Genomic DNA, 18716 nt, shown 5'->3' on the forward strand with positions numbered 1-18716 from the left:
TATTTTACAATTATTTATGGAGAAAATTTGCAAATAATCATGTAACGCAAAGAAAACTATCCAAAACATAGCTAATACATATTTACTCTATCCAACGGAAAAACTAACCAAAGCAAAACAAAACCAATACATATCTTCGTATATTCTAATTCTAATCTTCATTCTTAATAATAGCCTCTCCTAAACGCCACTCCATCATTTAGACTAGCATTCACTATACTCTTTGAAATCTGATTCGGGAGGGGCGAGGAGGGGCAGTAGCCCCCCTGATTTTTGGGCTAGAAATAAGAAATATACTTCAAAAATTTTAATTACAAGGCCCTTTATCTTCAAACTTGGGCTTTGGCCCCTCCCGAATCAGACTCCAAGCAAGCATAGTCCGACCAAATCAGACTCCAGAAATCACGTTCGGTTCTTCGGTTCTTCCCCAATTTGGTTGAATCGTTGCTGCTGCTTGCTGTCGCTGCTGTCGCTGAATCGCTGCTTGCTGTCGCTGCTGTTGGTCTCACACTCTCACTCTCGCTATCGCCCATCGCACCAAAAATCAGGTATGAAATCCCGAATCTTGTTCTTTCTTTTCCAGTTCACTTGCTCTTTGTTCTGAATTCTGATTGAATGTTGTGCTGCACGCCTGCACTGTTGCTGTTGTTGCCTGTTTGCGAGTTACTCCTCTTTTCTCTCAATCTCTCGGTCCAAACTCCAAATTAGGGGTTAGAATTTCTCCTATCAATTTGTCAATTTGGTTTATCTGATTTGGTGTAGGAATTAGGATAGTAGGATTCTAGAATTTCTCCAGTCAATTTGTCAATTTCTCCTGTTTGCACTGTTGCTGCTGTTGCTTCCTGTTTGCACTGTTGCTGCTGTTGCCTTCTAGTATATTTATTCTAGACAGTGGACACCAAACTGGAAGTATGGAATAGAAAAAAAAATTGATTTTGTTATGTTTCAAACAAAACTGATTAACTGAAAACAAAGATGGATGAAAACCTTAGACTATTTTTATAAAATTGATTTGGTTGTCAATTTGTCAATTTGATTTGGCTGTCAATTTGTCAATTTGATTTGGTTTTACTTTTCAATTTTCACACACTGATAATTGTTAAATGAGTTATTGGTTATTGTTCTAATTTTGATTTTGATTGAATCATTTGTTCCTTCATTTTGATTTTTATAGATATAATCATAAGAACGTTAATTTCAATTTATAATACTTTCGGCCCCCCCTAGTTAATTGTTCAAGCTTCGCCACTGTAGAGTGGAATGGGAATATGTGAGTTGCTTTCTTCTTTTTCACGTTCATTCCTTATTTATTAAGAACTTTGTTTTGATATAGAGGGATATAAAAAACGGACTCCAGTTGCTTTAGAAAAAAAAATGTGTAATAACTTACATTTGCAGCTATCTTCATTTGGTTTTATTCAGTTGAATAGAAATGTAGGTAATTATGGTTTGCTCATAAAATCTAAAAGGAGTTGTTGATATTGGTTAGTTGGTTACTAATTATAAAAGGTTCTATAAGAATTAGGCTTAAATGTGGGAATTCTCTGTTGCTCAAAGTCTCTACTAATACTTTATTTTCCTTTTTTGTTTTGATATTATTTTTTATACTAATTTTGGTGTTAAGTTTTATATAAGCATAATGACTTTAAAGTCTTTGATTTTGACTTTTTGATTGCCGACAGGTTTGATTTTTCTACCGATGGTGAACTTTTCAAGATGGTTAGCTATAGGTTTCTATATTTTCATTGATTTGTTCATTATGGCATCCTACTATAATTTTTCTTTCTGTTTACTTTATAATAACAATGTACTTTGAAAGTATGTTGCTATATTTTAATAAAATTTTCATGTGACGTGTAGCAACATCGGGTAAATCATTCAAATGACTGCATAGCAATATAATTCCATTTGATTTGCTTAAAATCATTAAAATGACAAAATATACGCTATTTTGCCACAAATAAAAATATACTTTTATTTGATTTGTAAACTTTTATTTAAATAGCCTATAAAGGGCATTTTTGCCGTTTATAATGATGTATTTTAATTTAATTTTGCAAACTTTTATTAAAGTTATCATTAAAGTTGTTTTGTCATTTGTAGCAATATGTTTTAGTTTGGTTTCATAAAAAACAATAAAATGACCATATGTGGATTTTTCTTCAGATTATAACAATGTATTTTCATTTATTTGAATAAAAAAATAAAAATTACCATATAGGGGTTGTTTTGTCATTTACAACAATGTATGTTCATTTGATTTGATAAAAAAAGTAGCATGACCAAATAGGGTCAGTTTTTCCATTTAGAGTAACGTAGTTCTACTTGATTTCCAGAATTTTGTTAAAATGACTGTCATTCCACATGAGGGTTGTTTTTCCCATTTACAACAATGTAGTTCTATGTTTTGTTATTGTTTTTTGCATTGCCGGATAGCAGATTCATAATTATAGCATTGTACTTTTAAAGTGCATTGGTATTTAGATGTGTGCAATGATGTTATTTCCTTATTTAACTAAGTTCATCTAAAATTATATTAATTTGTCAACTGTGTAACATGAAATGGTAGTTTTAATAGCAATGTACTTTAAAGAAATGGTTTTGTAAATTTTTAATGTTCATTATTACAAAGTTAAGTATAAGTCTGATGCAAGTTTTATTTAAAAAAAAACAAAAAAAAAACCTGACACGACAAGTTTATAGTGGTGTGCTTTTAAGAAAAATATTTTTTGGTCTTTTGATGTCTATTGTTAGTAGGTCAGTGTGATGCCAGGTTTTTTAGGTATTTTTTTTTTTGAAATGACAATTTTAATTGCATTGTACTTTCAAAAAAATGTTTTTACTAGATATTTTTCATGAATTGTTGCCCATTTCCCCGTGACTTTGATGTAAATGTTATATTAAAATTGTTTCGTTAAAATTAAACATATAATTCTTTCTCATGAAATGGCATTCTACTTTCATAAAATGGAAGTGTGTTTATGTTTTGGATTGTTAAGTGGCATGTAGATTTTTATGTCTAATAACATCCTACTTTGGAGTTATTTAAATATAATAACATCCTATTTTAATTACAATTTTGCAGCAATGAAGTGTCATGTAGTTAGGTTTCTATGTTAATAAGGTAAGATGCGTTTGTTATGTACATACGACATCAATACTTTTATCAAGACCTTGACCTTTATTTTCATATATGTTCTTAAAACTCTAAATTGTTAATAGTTAAATATATCTTCCACTTTCGCAGGGCTATATGTTGGTGTACATGGGTTTACACTTTTGAAGTTCATCTAAGGCTTAAATTTGGTCAGTTTCAAGAATATGGTAGCATCAAAGTGCTTTCAAATTTGGATTTTTTTTTAGCTTGTGGAAGTAAGAGAAGTTAACATGAAATGTACTTTGTTATTTTAGGGTTAGTGATACATTTTGTTACTATCTACATTATTATTGCGGCTTTCTTCTAACTTTTTTTTTTCTGTTATATCCTTAAATAACCAATGTACTTTAATTTACATGTTTATTATAGCCTCTTTCCTTTGGTGTTTTATTTTATCACTCTTTTAAATTTTTTGTTTTTTTTAATTAATGATTGTAGTCTACCTAGTTTTTTAGTGAAAGTTGCATACTGTTGGTGGAAATTTTTTACCGTTTACCCTTTTTTGGGCTTTTAATAGTGGTAATTTTTATCATTGTAATATATATTTCTATGTCTATATTGTTAAAAATAATAATGTATGTTGTTCTTTTCTACACTTTACCCATGCAAACCTTTCAGATTGGGCTTTGGACGAGTTACGTGAAGTATGTGGTGGACTATATGCATATAACATCTAATTTCATATACAAATAACTATTTATAAATTTAAGATTAATGACCAAGTTTTTTTTTTAGTTTCTATATTATTAAAACTTGTCAACCGTGTAGTACACGGGTTATAACCTAGTAAAATAATAAAATAGTCACATTTCTTCTTCTCACCCCTTCACGATCTTCTTTTCCCACCCATTTCACAAATAAGTTCATATACAAAATGCCTATCTATTACATCAAAACTGGAATTCTTTCTAATCTCGGTAGTTGATCTCCTTAAATCTTTGCCAATTTCTAATTTGGGAACTTTATTGTATTTCCATCTGAATTCATTAGAGTTATTATTTTTATAGTTAATTTTTTATTTTATTTTGTCAACCATATAGTACACAAGTTATAACCTAAAGTTCTAAATAAAAAATGATTAAAATGGTTAATTTTAGATAAATATGATATACTTACAAACAAAACTTTCAATATTATTTAGGAAGAAGTTTTTAGAAATTTACAAACAATTTATAGATTTTTATCTTTTATATGATCTTTTACTTAATTTTAGTTAATCACATTTCATTCATTATTTTAATATGCAAGTTATTGTGTTGTGTTTATGTATGTTTATTACCGTCATTTTAATTTGTCATATAACAATGTCATTTCTATGATTAATGTGTTTTTTTTTCAATATATTCAAATTTATATTGCATTGTACAAAATTATGATTTTATCAAATATCTACTAAGTTTAAATTTGAATGATTGTTGCTACTCGTCAGAAATGACGAGAAATATTATTTCTTTTCATGATTTGTACAAACAAGGCTTTAGATATTCGTTTAATAATGAAAGTGGTTCTATAAATGCTTATTATAATGATATTTTTTATTTTGAAACATTGTCTTGTAATGATGTATATGAAACTGTGATGGTTGTAGATAACTTAGGAAATAATGTGTTGCATATTGATTCGTCTAATGGTTTAGACAAGGCATGCTTGTGGCATTGTCGTCTTGGACATGTTAACAAGAAGCGCATTGCCCAACTCCAAAAGGATGGAGTGTTGGAGTCATTTTATCTAAGGTCAGATGACACGTGCGAGTCTTGTTTGCTTGGGAAGATGACTAAATCACTTTTCACTGGTACTTGTGAAAGAGGTGAAGGATTGTTGGATCTCATACACGCATATGTGGGTGGGCCCTTCAGATCCACCATAAGGGATGCAAATCGCTTCTATGTGACTTTTACTGATGATTATAGCAGATATGGATATATCTACTTAATCAAGCATAAGTCAGAAACCTTTTGAAAAGTTCAAAGAGTTTAAGCAAGAAGTGGAGAATCAATTGGGCAGGAAGATAAAGATGCTCAGATTTGACAGAGGTGGTGAGTATCTTAGTATCGAGTTCCACGACAATCTTAAGGAATGTGGAATTGTTTCACAATTGACACCTCCTAGGACACCACAACTTAATGGTGTGGCTGAGAGGCGTAATCGAACCTTGTTGGACATGGTTCGTTCTATGATGAGTCGAGCTTCGCTACCAATCTCATTTTGGGGGTATGCCTTAGAGTATGTCACCCATATCCTTAATGTATTCCCAACTAAGAAGGTTGTCAAAACACCTCATGTGATTTGGACAGTGTAACACCCCGTTTATTAAATAAATAAATAGATAAAATTAATATGAATAGTAGCCCTAAAATCCATAATTTTTAGTGGGGTGTTGGTTTTCGGGAGCCAAATGTTATAATTTGGATTATTCGGGGGTTAAAGTGTAAATTCGAGATTTATTTTGTAAAGATTTTTAGAAGACAGGGGGTGTTTGATATCATTTGGACTTAAAATGAAAGGATTTATGGAAGAAGGGGCTAAAGAGTAAATTCTGGACCTAAGTTGAAAAGGTTTTGTAGAGGAGGGGCCATTTGGTAATATAAGGACTTCAGTTGAAAATAATTTGTAGATAGAGGGGTTGCATGGTAATTATTGGGACTGTAACGTCGTGAAAATTCAAACCAATTTTTCATTTTCAATTCATAAAAACATATATCATATTGTTCAACTCCAAATATTCATTTAACAAAGTTTTCAAATCATCACATAAAATCCACGATCCACAGTAGCTCTTCCCAAAACATAGTGTGTGTGTACAATCATGTCGGTGCCTTCCCGCGATCCTGATAAGAACCTGAAACACATAACACATAACATGGTAAGCACGAAGCTTAGTGAGTTCCCCAAAATACTACATACAGCACATAAGCCACTCGAGGCTATAACTCTACGAGACCTTCCGGTCAATGTGTCTCAGGGGCCTTCCGGTCCCACAATCTGAGTAGACCTTCCGGTCCTACTCTGTTGACCTTCCGGTCCATACACTGCTGACCTTCCGGTCCATACACTGTTGACCTTCCGGTCCATACCATGCTACTCATAACATACATAACATATACATCTCACATAACAACATATATCACATACTCGTCATAGTACATAAGACCTTCCGGTCACACATAATTACCACTCTAGGTAAGGTATAGTGAGAAGACTCACCTCGTATGATGAACAGCCTCTAGTAATGATGTCGCTATACTTCGTTCTCTAACTTTGTGCAAAAGCCCACAATTACCCCAATTAGGTACTAAGTCCAACTCTCACTCTTTAGGTCTAATAATAGCCCACTGACCAGCCCAATAATGACCTAAACCCATTGGACCCACCAAGGCCCAATTCTCAATCTAATTGGCGGGCCCAACACTAGACAAACTTCCCAAGTCCACTAACGGCCCACTTTGCTAAACTGGGCCCACTCCCTCCAATGGGCCTCACCCCAAGCTCAAATACATCATTGGCCCATAACTTCAGACTATTGATGGCCCAATTGCCCAAGGCATGGCCCATAGCTTGGCCCAAAACACAAAGTCCAATACAGATAAGTTACGCGGGGCGTACTCCTACGTACGCTAAGCGTACCGACTCGATGGCGAGTACGCTGGGCGTACCTGCACGTACGCTCAGCGTAACCTTCCTGTTAAGCCCTTTTTCCATTAAGTGCTTAATACTTCATTCCAGAGGCCACAAATTCAAATCCAGGTCCTTATTATCCTCTTAATCCTTAAAGTCATAATCTTGGTGACTTGCAATCCACCAAATAAGCTCAAACTCAAAAGGCATCAACATATTCCCATAACAAAGGCTAGATACCATGCATGAACTCATTAGGAACATCAAGATTGAAACTTTACTGCTTATGAGACCCTTTTAGCTCTGAGGGTGGCAACCCTAAGCTCAAAAACAAGATTCCAACATAAAGGTCCAAACTTGGGACCAAAACAACTCCAAAACTTCAGTACACAAGATCTATGCATTCTTAAGTAAAGTTATGAACTTTATACCTCAGAAGAGCTTCAAATGATGAGGACATTCCAGATCTAAGAGCTCCAAACTCCCAAGTTCTTCCTTGCCAACTTCTTCTTCCAAGCTTACACCACCAAATGAGCTTCATATGGAGAAAATCACTCAAGAATAAAGGGATGGGGGCGTTCTAGGGTTTTCTGAGGGTAAGGGAACAGATAAGGAGGTTAGGGTTAGAACCAATATGTTCTTTATATAGTGGCACACCCTAAATTTAGGGTTTCTGGACTCTGGACGTACGCTGGGCGTACCTCCTGTACGCTGGGCATACGCCAAGGAGCACCCACGACCATTTCCCTTATACGCTGGGCGTAGCCCAGCCTTACGTTGGGCGTACCCACGCGCTTCCATTTCACATGCATGGCCTTCCATGCCAACTTTTCTCCTTAAGGGACCATTTATGCCAAAAACTTCCAAGTGTCATATCTTCCTCACCCGATGTCCGTTTTCGACGAACTTTATATCCATGAAAAGGTAGCGAGAAGTTCTACACTTGAATCAACTTTATTTCTCCTAGAGCCCACTCGAACTCAGATCCAAAATTCATGAAAAGTCCAAACCAACACGTGTCGATACCCTTGGGACCTAAAGCACAAACCGAACCCCTTTCTCACACAATCCACCCTATCCATATCCAAGAAGACCTAAACATATCTTTTTCAAAATCTTGAAACCTTCTCATATTCAGATTACGGCCCACGAGTCTTGAATCGCAAACAATCTGAAACAGGATGTTACAATTCTCCCCCACTTAATTTAGATTTCGCCCTCGAAATCGTTCCTTTTCTTCGCATAGATCGAAACCAATAGTCCGGGAAGCACAACCGGAAAATCTCTTAACATTCAACGATCCTCCTCCCAGGACATCTGAAACCAAGTAGAAATTCCCAAGCCGGAGAAGGACGGACCCCTTTTTCCCGTGGAGGTATCTGCTCTAACTCTCCAAAACTGGAAGACTATAGTGGTCTGTCTCCCCGCCAGACCGCCCATGCAGAATATCACCCTGATAATCGATCATCGATTAATAGACTCGGATAAAACACTTCCAACTCTAAGTACCAGGTCAGATCACGACCCAACGGTTTCACCTCCAACAGCTACCCCTTGCACACCCAATATGATAACTTTACAACCCTCCTGCTCGCGATAGCTACCTCAGCTCATCGTGAAGCACAATTCACGTAGTTCGCTTTACCCCAAGCGAATACTACAATTTATCTGATATCGTCTTACCTTCGACCTCTGCCGTCTACCATCCACTGATTCCATGCGTTTCGCGGTTCTTCCCATACCGACGAGCTAACTCACTCTGGTTTAATACATCTGATGGGGAACAATACTTCTCAAAATGAACCCATTTACGAATCCGACACCTCATCTTGCCTACTAAACACACGAACGAATCCAGACTCAAGCTCTAGAGTTGGATTCAACAACAAAATTGGGTCCACTAAATTCCAATCTGATACTCAACTCATGACCCAAGATTCGCAATCCACGCGTACACCACTTCTTCAATTCCCTTCGGTTGCGATAACCACGACTCAACTTAGAATATAGCAATTTCTGACAAATATGGAGACCTCGGCCTCGCCCCTGGTCCAACCACCAGGCTCCCAAACTCAATCATTAGGGCTACCCAAGCCTAAAACCCTTCTTCGTCATGCTCTGACTAGTGAGTACTACGGCTCCCCGTAGTATCACAAAACCCTCTTACTGAATAGTGAGTACTACGGCTCCCCGTAGCATCACTGCAACCTCTCACTGAATAGTGAATACTACGTCTTCCCGTAGCATCACCGCAACCTCTCACTGAATAGTGAGTACTACGGATCCCCGTAGCATCACCGCCACCTCTCACTGAATAGTGAGTACTACGGCTTCCCGTAGCATCACCGCAACCTCTCACTGAATAGTGAGTACTACGGCTCCCCGTAGCATCACCGCAACCTCTCACTGAATAGTGAGTACTACGGCTTCCCGTAGCATCACCGTAACCTCTCACTGAATAGTGAGTACTACGGCTTCCCGTAGCATCACCACAACCTCTCACTGAATAGTGAGTACTACGGCTTCCCGTAGCATCACTGCAACCTATCACTGAATAGTGAGTACTACGGATCCCCGTAGCATCACCACAACCTCTCACTGAATAGCGAGTACTACGGCTCCCCGTAGCATCACCGCAACCTCTCACTGAATAGTGAGTACTACGGCTTCCCGTAGCATCACCGCAACCTCTCACTGAATAGTGAGTACTACGGCTTCCCATAGCATCACCACAACCTCTCACTGAATAGTGAGTACTACGGCTTCCCGCAGCATCACCGCAACCTCTCACTGAATAGTGAGTACTACGGATCCCCGTAGCATCACCGCCACCTCTCACTGAATAGTGAGTACTACGGCTTCCCGTAGCATCACCACAACCTCTCACTAAATAGTGAGTACTACGACTCCCCGTAGCATCACCGCAGCCTCTCACTGAATAGTGAGTACTACGGCTCCCCGTAGCATCACCGCAACCTCTCATTGAATAGTGAGTACTACGGCTCCCCGTAGCATCACTGCAACCTCTCACTGAATAGTGAGTACTATGGCTCCCCGTAGTATCACCGCAACCTCTCACTGAATAGTGAGTACTACGGATCCCCGTAGTATCACCGCAACCTCTCACAATCTCATCCTCAATTCGACGCCGCACGGCGATCATTAACTCATGTCATGCGGACCAACCACCTCGAAAAATTTCCTATCTACCACCAGGCCTCTCCCCAACGGCCACCTGCCGTGCAGATACTCATCCTTTCTTGAACACGTACAACATGTATTAACTCTCTCTGCAACTCACTTCGACCACCAATAACCCTGGTCTCATGAATCCATAGTGCATGTCTCCATCCAGCTCCCTAACCGCTCTTGAACAAATCTCTGATCGTCTCGATAGAATATCCAGTTCTCCCCCACTCAGGGTTCGAACCATCACCAATTGGCGCACCAATAATCTATTCCACAGACTGTTTCCACCAGAAACGTCACACTTACTCTTGGAAGGTACTACGCAATGCTCGGTGGTCTCCCCGATAGAGGCCTCGCAACTCCAAATACCCCGACTCTCAGATGAAATCCTCAGAAACTTCTCATCATGGTTGCCTCTAATCATACAGAATCTCATACCATCCCATTACCGGACATCTCAGCTGTCCAGTAGTAACTCTGACTCTTAATCTGAAAGTAATGAACTATCATACTCCTCATCCTCGACTCCTCAACCAACGTTCCATCACGTGGGTCGTAATAAGAGCGGAGACCTCATTACTACACTCGATACTCATCATAGACAATAAGGGCCACCGCCCCACTATCCTCTTTTTGATCGTCCACCGCTGCAGCTAATACATGCCCTACTATGCTCAAATAGGGTGTATCCTTGTCATTAACCATCTCAGTCCCCACTGACAACCTGCTCATGCTCTAACATTACCTCTCGACAGACATACTGCCCAAATATTCTGATGGAAAGTCGCCATCAATGCTAACCCGCGGGGTTTTACCCCCAAGTTCAGAAACCGAAATCCCAACACCTCTTATGTTTCCCACAGGAAACGAAAATAACACCACCCAGGTCACAGAAAGTGACATCTTCACTATCGGCCGGTCGCTCAGCCCAGACCGTATTCTTCCATAATGTACCATCCCTACACGTTCCTGAGTCTTGCGACTCCAACTGGCATCTCACCAACAATTCATTGGAGCTAACTCGATTCCCCTCTCAAGGGATGCTCCACTAAACTCGTTCATCATGGCCTTCTAGCCCCATACTCTTTCATATATGATCTCAGTCTAGACAATCACCGCGGAATAACTGGTAAAACCAGAAGCACTAACCGCCACATGTCATGGTGCTAAAACCGTGTGGCCACCTCTCGATCTGCTATGAATCATGGTACCCGTACCATGTTATCTCCTCTTAATCTACTACAAATCATGGTACTCGAACCATGTTCTCTCTTCTCAATCCGCCTCAAATCATGGCACTCGAACCATGATGTCACCTCTCGATCTGCTACTTATCATGGTACTCGAACCATGTCATCACTTCTCAATCCGCTACTTATCATGGTACTCAAACCATGACATCACTTCTCAATCTGCTACTTATCATGGTACTCGAACCATGTCATCACTTCTCAATCTGCTACTTATCATGGTAATCGAACCATGACATTACTTCTCAATCTGCTACTTATCATGGTACTCGAACCATGACATCACTTCTCAATCTGCTATTTATCATGGTACTCAAACCATGACATCACTTCTCCTCATCGCTAACACCGCTGCTCACCGGTGTGTGTCGTGTACCCCCATGATATCTCACATCATAAAAGAAAACAGAGACTCGCTCGAGTATGCTTGCACTCGAACACTCAGCCCTACTTGTTCCTTAGCATCCCAAGGATTCTTACTTGGACTGCTCACTGATCCGGTGTTTCCAGTAGTACGGGCCCTATACTACCTTCCACACCACATTAGTTTTCACCCCAAGTCCTCCTCCTAGGATTCCAGATCACAAGTACTCTACATCTTATCACACACAGGCCACTTTCCAGTAGACCTCTCATAAGCTCCTCTCTGCTACCTACTCATTCTCGAAGTAACTCATAGTAGCAGTAACTCCTAGGCTAAGGCATCACAAATCAGGTCACTCTAGTCCTAGATATGAATACCTAGCCTACTCTCTAGCGTGCATAACATATCACATAACATCTCATAACATATAACGTATGGGTATTTTGGGATATCACCGTTCGGGCGCTGGCTGATTGTACACACTGCTCCTTTCCGCTTTCTTGAAAATCTTTTACTTATCTTAGAAAATCATTTCTTTTTGAAAAAATTTCTCAAATCCTCAGTTTGAGTTCAGATATGACCGAAGGTGTATCCGAATCCCTCAAACCAAGGCTCTGATACCAACTTGTAACGTCGTGAAAATTCAAACCAATTTTTCATTTTCAATTCATAAAAACATATATCATATTGTTCAACTCCAAATATTCATTTAACAAAGTTTTCAAATCATCACATAAAATCCAAGATCCACAATAGCTCTTCCCAAAACATAGTGTGTGTGTACAATCATGTCGGTGCCTTCCCGCGATCCTGATAAGAACCTGAAACACATAACACATAACACGGTAAGCACGAAGCTTAGTGAGTTCCCCAAAATACTACATACATCACATAAGTCACTCGAGGCTATAGCTCTACGAGACCTTCCGGTCAATGTGTCTCAGGGGCCTTCCGGTCCCACAATCTGAGTAGACCGTTCGGTCCTACTCTGTCGACCTTCCGGTCCATACCATATTGACCTTCCGGTCCATACACTGCTGACCTTCCGGTCCATACACTCTTGACCTTCCGGTCCATACCATGCTACTCATAACATACATAACATATACATCTCACATAACAACATATATCACATACTCGTCATAGTACATAAGACCTTCCGGTCACACATAATTACCACTCTAGGTAAGGTATAGTGAGAAGACTCACCTCGCATGATGAACAACCTCTAGTAATGCTGCCGCTATACTTCGTCCTCTAACTCTGTGCAAAAGCCCACAATTACCTCAATTAGGTACTAAGTCCAACTCTCACTCTTTAGGTCTAATAATAGCCCACTGACCAGCCCAATAATGACCTAAACCCATTGGACCCACCAAGGCCTAATTCTCAATCTAATTGGCGGTCCAACACTAGACAAACTTCCCAAGTCCACTAACGGCCCACTTTGCTAAACTGGGACCACTCCCTCTAATGGGCCTCACCCCAAGCTCAAATACATCATTGGACCATAACTTCAGACTATTGATGGCCCAACTGCCCAAGGCATGGCCCAAAGCATGGCCCAAAACACAAAGTCCAATACAGACAAGTTACGCGGGGCGTACTCCTACGTACGCTAAGCGTACCGACTCGATGGCGAGTACGCTGGGCGTACCTGCACGTACGCTCAGCGTAACCTTCCTGTTAAGCCCTTTTTCCATTAAGTGCTTAATACTTCATTCCAGAGGCCACAAATTCAGATCCAGGTCCTTATTATCCTCTTAATCCTTAAAGTCATAATCTTGGTGACTTGCAATCCACCAAATAAGCTCAAACTCAAAAGGCATCAACATATTCCCATAACAAAGGCTAGATACCATGCATGAACTCATTAGGAACATCAAGATTGAAACTTTACTGCTTATGGGACCCTTTTAGCTCTGAGGGTGGCAACCCTAAGCTCAAAAACAAGATTCCAACATAAAGGTCCAAACTTGGGACCAAAACAACTCCAAAACTTCACTACACAAGATCTATGCATTCTTAAGTAAAGTTATGAACTTTATACCTCAGAAGAGCTCCAAATGATGAGGACATTCCAGATCTATGAGCTCCAAACTCCCAAGTTCTTCCTTGCCAACTTCTTCTTCCAAGCTTACACCACCAAATGAGCTTCATATGGAGAAAATCACTCAAGAATGAAGGGATGGGGCGTTCTAGGGTTTTCTGAGGGTAAGGGAACAGATAAGGAGGCTAGGGTTAGAACCAATATGTTCTTTATATAGTGGCACACCCTAAATTTAGGGTTTCTGGACTCTGGACGTACGCTGGGCGTACGCCAAGGAGCACCCACGACCATTTCCCTTATACGCTGGGCGTAACCCAGCCTTACGCTGGGCGTACCCATGCGCTTCCATTTCACATGCATGGCCTTCCATGCCAACTTTTCTCCTTAAGGGACCGTTTATGCCAAAAACTTCCAAGTGTCATATCTTCCTCACCCGATGTCCGTTTTCGACGAACTTTATATCCATGAAAAGGTAGCGAGAAGTTCTACACTTGAATCAACTTTATTTCTCCTAGAGCCCACTCGAACTCAGATCCAAAATTCATGAAAAGTCCAAACCAACACTTGTCGATACCCTTGGGACTTAAAGCACAAACCGAACCCCTTTCTCACACAATCCACCCTATCCATATCCAAGAAGACCTAAACATATCTTTTTCAAAATCTCGAAACCTTCTCATATTCAGATTACGGCCCACGAGTCTTGAATCGCAAACAATCTGAAACAGGATGTTACAGGGACTTAAGTTGAAGGGTTTTTGGATGGCTGGGGTTAAAAGGGTAAATTATAGACTTACTTTGAAAGAAAAAGAGAAACGAGGGACTATTTTCGTCATTATGGAAATAAGTTTAAGGGGACCGGGTATATAAACCCGTCACCCCGGTAAACCCTAACCCTAGGAACCTTACTCAGCCGCTACCCACCTTATATCCCCTCCAGTCGGCGCTGCCACTCCCATTGTTGAGTTCACAAACATCGGTCCAAAGCCACCACAGGTTGCCGACGGTGTAGGGATGTCAACGGGGGCAAACGGGGCGGGGATTGCATCCCCCGCCCCCACCCTTGAAATTTTCCTATTCCCCCGCCCCCGCCCCCGAAATCTCTAGCCTCCCCACCCCGCCCCCGAATCCCGAGATTACCCCCGCCCCCGCCCCCGTTTTCCCGCCCCCGTTTGGGTTGACTATTTTTTTGGGTGAACGAAGGTGTTATTTAGGCTAAAAGAAGTTATTTTTTGGGCTAAAAGAAGCTATTTTGGGTAAAAATAGTTATTTATAGCATAATTTTACACGTTTAAAATAAAAATATTATAACATCTTAAAGACGTTATACTAACAACTTAAAAACATGGTATTTTATTGAATTTTTGAAGTTCAAAATAATTGTTATTAATTATTATATTTTTATAATTAACATATATTAATATAAGTAATATATTAACGGGGTCCCCACTGAGGGTTCGGGACGGGACTACCCACCCCCGCCCCTGCCCCCGAAATTAAAACGGGGGTAAACCTTGCCCCCACCCCCGCCCCCGCCCCCAATTTTTTTGACAAATATCCCCCATACGGGATCGGGGCCCCACGGGTTCGGTGTCCCACAAGACTTTTTGACATCCCTAGACGGTGAAGCTTAGATAGCTGAAGTCCGACGTCGCAGCAAGTGTTGCTGCCATTCCCGGAAGCATCTCGTCCCTTTTTCTGTTCCGCCACCATGCCCGTTCTTCTGGTCAGCCGTAGCCGCCAAATGACTGCCGTTCCCAACCGACAACGTTGCTACTGGTGTGTGCCGTCAGCCTCCCAGCGTCGTCGTCGCTCCAATCGACGACAAGGTTCGCGAATAGCGTCTCTCCGTTGTTGTTTCCATTGTACTCGGTGGGTCTCACACCACCTTCTCCTTTCTCCATTTCTCTTTCGATGGTTACATCATCGCTGCCATTCAGAAGGCCGCTATATCCCGCCAACGCCCTCTGTTCGCCGCCTGCCATCATGAAAAGGTGGCTGAGTTCGTGGACTCGTGAAGCTGTTGCATGTGTGTTGCTGTAACAGGGTGGAAACGCAGGCATGTGCGTTTTCTGATGAGAGCAAGTCGTGGAGAACCATCATGGTGGCCAACCATGGTGGCTGCCGCCGTCAGTACCGCTTCTGCCACCACCGTACGCCGCTAGGTGGGTGGCTGGGTCCATCTTGCAAACAGAAGTGTGTGTGGGTGTGTTTCCATTGTTAGTGTGTATTGTGTGTGGTGTTGTTTGGCCGGAATTCACGATAACAGCCACCACCACCACCGTGAGGTGGTGGCTGCCACCTCCAACCACCGCTTGCCGCCACAAGGGTGGCTGGGTGTGTGTATATGTGTTATTGTGTGTGTGCGTTTATTTGGATATCGCATTGTAACATTGTATTTGATCGGAATAATTAAGGAAAATTCGTCACCACCGCCGTTAGGTGGTGGCCGTGAGCCGCCATTGACCACCACTACCCGAGGTGGTAGTGGGTGGTGCCCAACTTAATTAATAATTAATTAGCCTAAAAACTTAACTAATGGGCTAATTGAATCGCGATTGGGTTGGAAACCCTAATTAGGGTTTAGAAAACCCTAATCTTGGAGATTTTAATTTGGACTTATCTTGGGAATTGGAATTAGATTATGTATTAAGCCTAACCACACTGTATGATTAACCTAGTAGATTGATAGACTTAAAGGATTAAGTCCTTAATGGGTTAAGTAAAAAACACTTAACCCTAATCATCATTTTATGTGAAAACCCTAATTTTACTTGGGCTTTGGTGATTGGGCTATTGATGGGTCATCCAAGAACAATCATATGTACTAAGAATATATGGATGGGATTTAGGGTAAGGCCGATGTGAGGGTTTGGGACCAATTTGGAAAATTGGGCCATAGATGGGCCATAACTGGGCCTTGAGGATTATGAGAGGTTGGACCATTTGAAATGCCAAATGTTTGGACCGGACTAAATGGTTGGGCCTTAAGGTAAGACCATGTAGAGGTTTGGGCCTAATTTGGAAAATTGGGCCATATGTTGGGCTTTGGTTCATAGTTTGACTTTTGGGCCTTTGGATTGGGCCTTGAGCTTGAATCAAGCTGCGATGGGGGTAAAGTAGTCTTTTACCCCAAGAATGGACTTATGGATATGTGTTAAAACCCAATTATTAATTGGGTGTTATTTTGATGTTGACAGTTTGGGAATCTGTCATCCAGCAACCAAGGTTTTGTCTGCGGGACTTCAGCTGTGTAAGGTGAGTTACCTTCCAGTAGAGGTGGGTCTAAGGCACCAATATCGGCCCACCAGTAGGTGATTATGTATGCGATTATTGTCTTTGTGATAATTGTCTGGTTTGCCACTATCTGATATGCTTTATATGCTAGGATGCTATGATATATGTGTTAGTAGTAGTATGGGTGAAATAGTCCCCGGATACCGGTTGAAAGATACCGAAGGGGTAGACAGTACCCATGCATGCCTAGAAGTATGTTCATGATATGTTATTATGTGGTAGTGGTAGGGGTGAAATAGACCCAGTATCCGGTTGATAGAGACCAAAGGAGTAGGTCGGGCACCCAGATATGCCTGACAGTATATTTATGTATGTTATGTTATGTTATGTTATGTTATTATGTGGTAGGGGCAGGGGTGAAACAGTCTCCGGATACCGGTTGAAAGATACCGAAGGGGTAGGCCAGCACCAAGATATGCTAGGCAGTTACCGGTTGAAAGATACCGAAGGGGTATCCCAACACCCATATATGCTAAGCAGTTACCTGATGAAAGATACCGAAGGGGTAGGCCAGCACCCAGATATGCTAGGCTGTTACCGATTGAAAGATACCGAAGGGGTACGCCAGCACCCGGATATGCTTGGTAATATGTGTATTGTATGGTATTTGTATGATGGGGGAACTCACTAAGCTTCGTGCTTAAGGTTTTAGTTTTGGTTTCAGGTACTTCGTTTTCAAAGGAAGGGAGTCGGCTCGATCGCAGCGCATCATACTATGTTTTCCGTACATGAGATCTTTGGGATAAAATTCTGATATTGTTTTATGATAACATGTTTTGATTATTGACACTTTGGTTTTGACATGGGATGTTTTTATGGATGTTGTCATACCGCTGGTTTTTATAATAACTTAATCAAAATGAAATTTTTGGTCTTGAATTTTGGGATGTTACAATTTGGTATCAGAGCCTTGGTTTGAGGGATTCAGGCACACTCTCGGGTGTGTCTGGACTCAAACTGAGGACTTGGTATGAAATTTTTCAAAAGAAAAATCATCTTATAAATTTTTTTTGAAAAGAATTTGAAAAGAGAAAAGAACTTTAAAAAGAACAAGGTGTGTGATGCGTGCAATCAGCCGAGCTCAAATAAGCTTTCCTCAAGATACCCATACATGTTATGTAAAGATATGATATGATTATGAGAACTGCATGCTAAATTAGGGCTAAAGATCTAGGAAGATGCCTTATATGCCTGCTGTATGTGCTTGTTGAGCTGCATGATAGTACTGGTCAGTCAGTGATAGGATAGCCTGTTAGGGTTATGCCTGATTGTATGAGCCTTAGAATCTCATGCCAGTATAGATTCCTGATAAGAGGATAAAATGATTTGATTGGAATATGTTGGTTAGATTTTCCATTGTCTGAATGCTGCTTGCTTTGTGCTTTGTGGGACTCTTAATAATGTAAGCTAGCTACTAAGTGAATATGCTAACTCACATGTGGCATAGGCTGGATAATCTCAAAGTGATGGACTTGGCCTATTGCATAACTCTCGTCTGAGTCTAACCGTTCTAGGATTGAGTATGTTACTCGAAGGATTATCTGATCTCTGTCGCATGTTGCTATATTCAGGAGGTAGCTAGTTGAAGCTTTCCTTAGACGAGAGACTCACGACAAGCTTGAACCTCAAAGTGAGCGGTGTATTTTCATCGGCTACCCACAAAAGTCCTCTAGATAATTGTTTTATAGACCTAGTGAGAACGTGGTCTTTGTGTTGGAATAGTGTCCAAGGTCATTAACTATTGATAATATTTCTAATAATAGCAGGGTCCTTTTGGGTTGCCCTCAAGACCCA

The 18716-nt window shown here is 40.5% G+C and overlaps 1 long non-coding RNA gene across 1 annotated transcript; it reads left to right on the plus strand.

Annotated features, from left to right (window-relative positions):
- The first annotated feature begins 234 nt into the window (after positions 1-234).
- On the plus strand, positions 235-3547 carry LOC145160587 (uncharacterized). Its single transcript, XR_013738163.1, has 3 exons — positions 235-548; positions 3086-3124; positions 3248-3547. It is a non-coding gene; the product is annotated as an uncharacterized LOC145160587 (long non-coding RNA).
- The last annotated feature ends 15169 nt before the right edge of the window (positions 3548-18716 follow it).

This window comes from Lactuca virosa, chromosome 2 (genome assembly GCF_052849685.1).
Source record: "Lactuca virosa cultivar CGN04683 chromosome 2, Lactuca_virosa_CGN04683_v6, whole genome shotgun sequence".
Taxonomy (NCBI): Eukaryota; Viridiplantae; Streptophyta; class Magnoliopsida; order Asterales; family Asteraceae; genus Lactuca; species Lactuca virosa.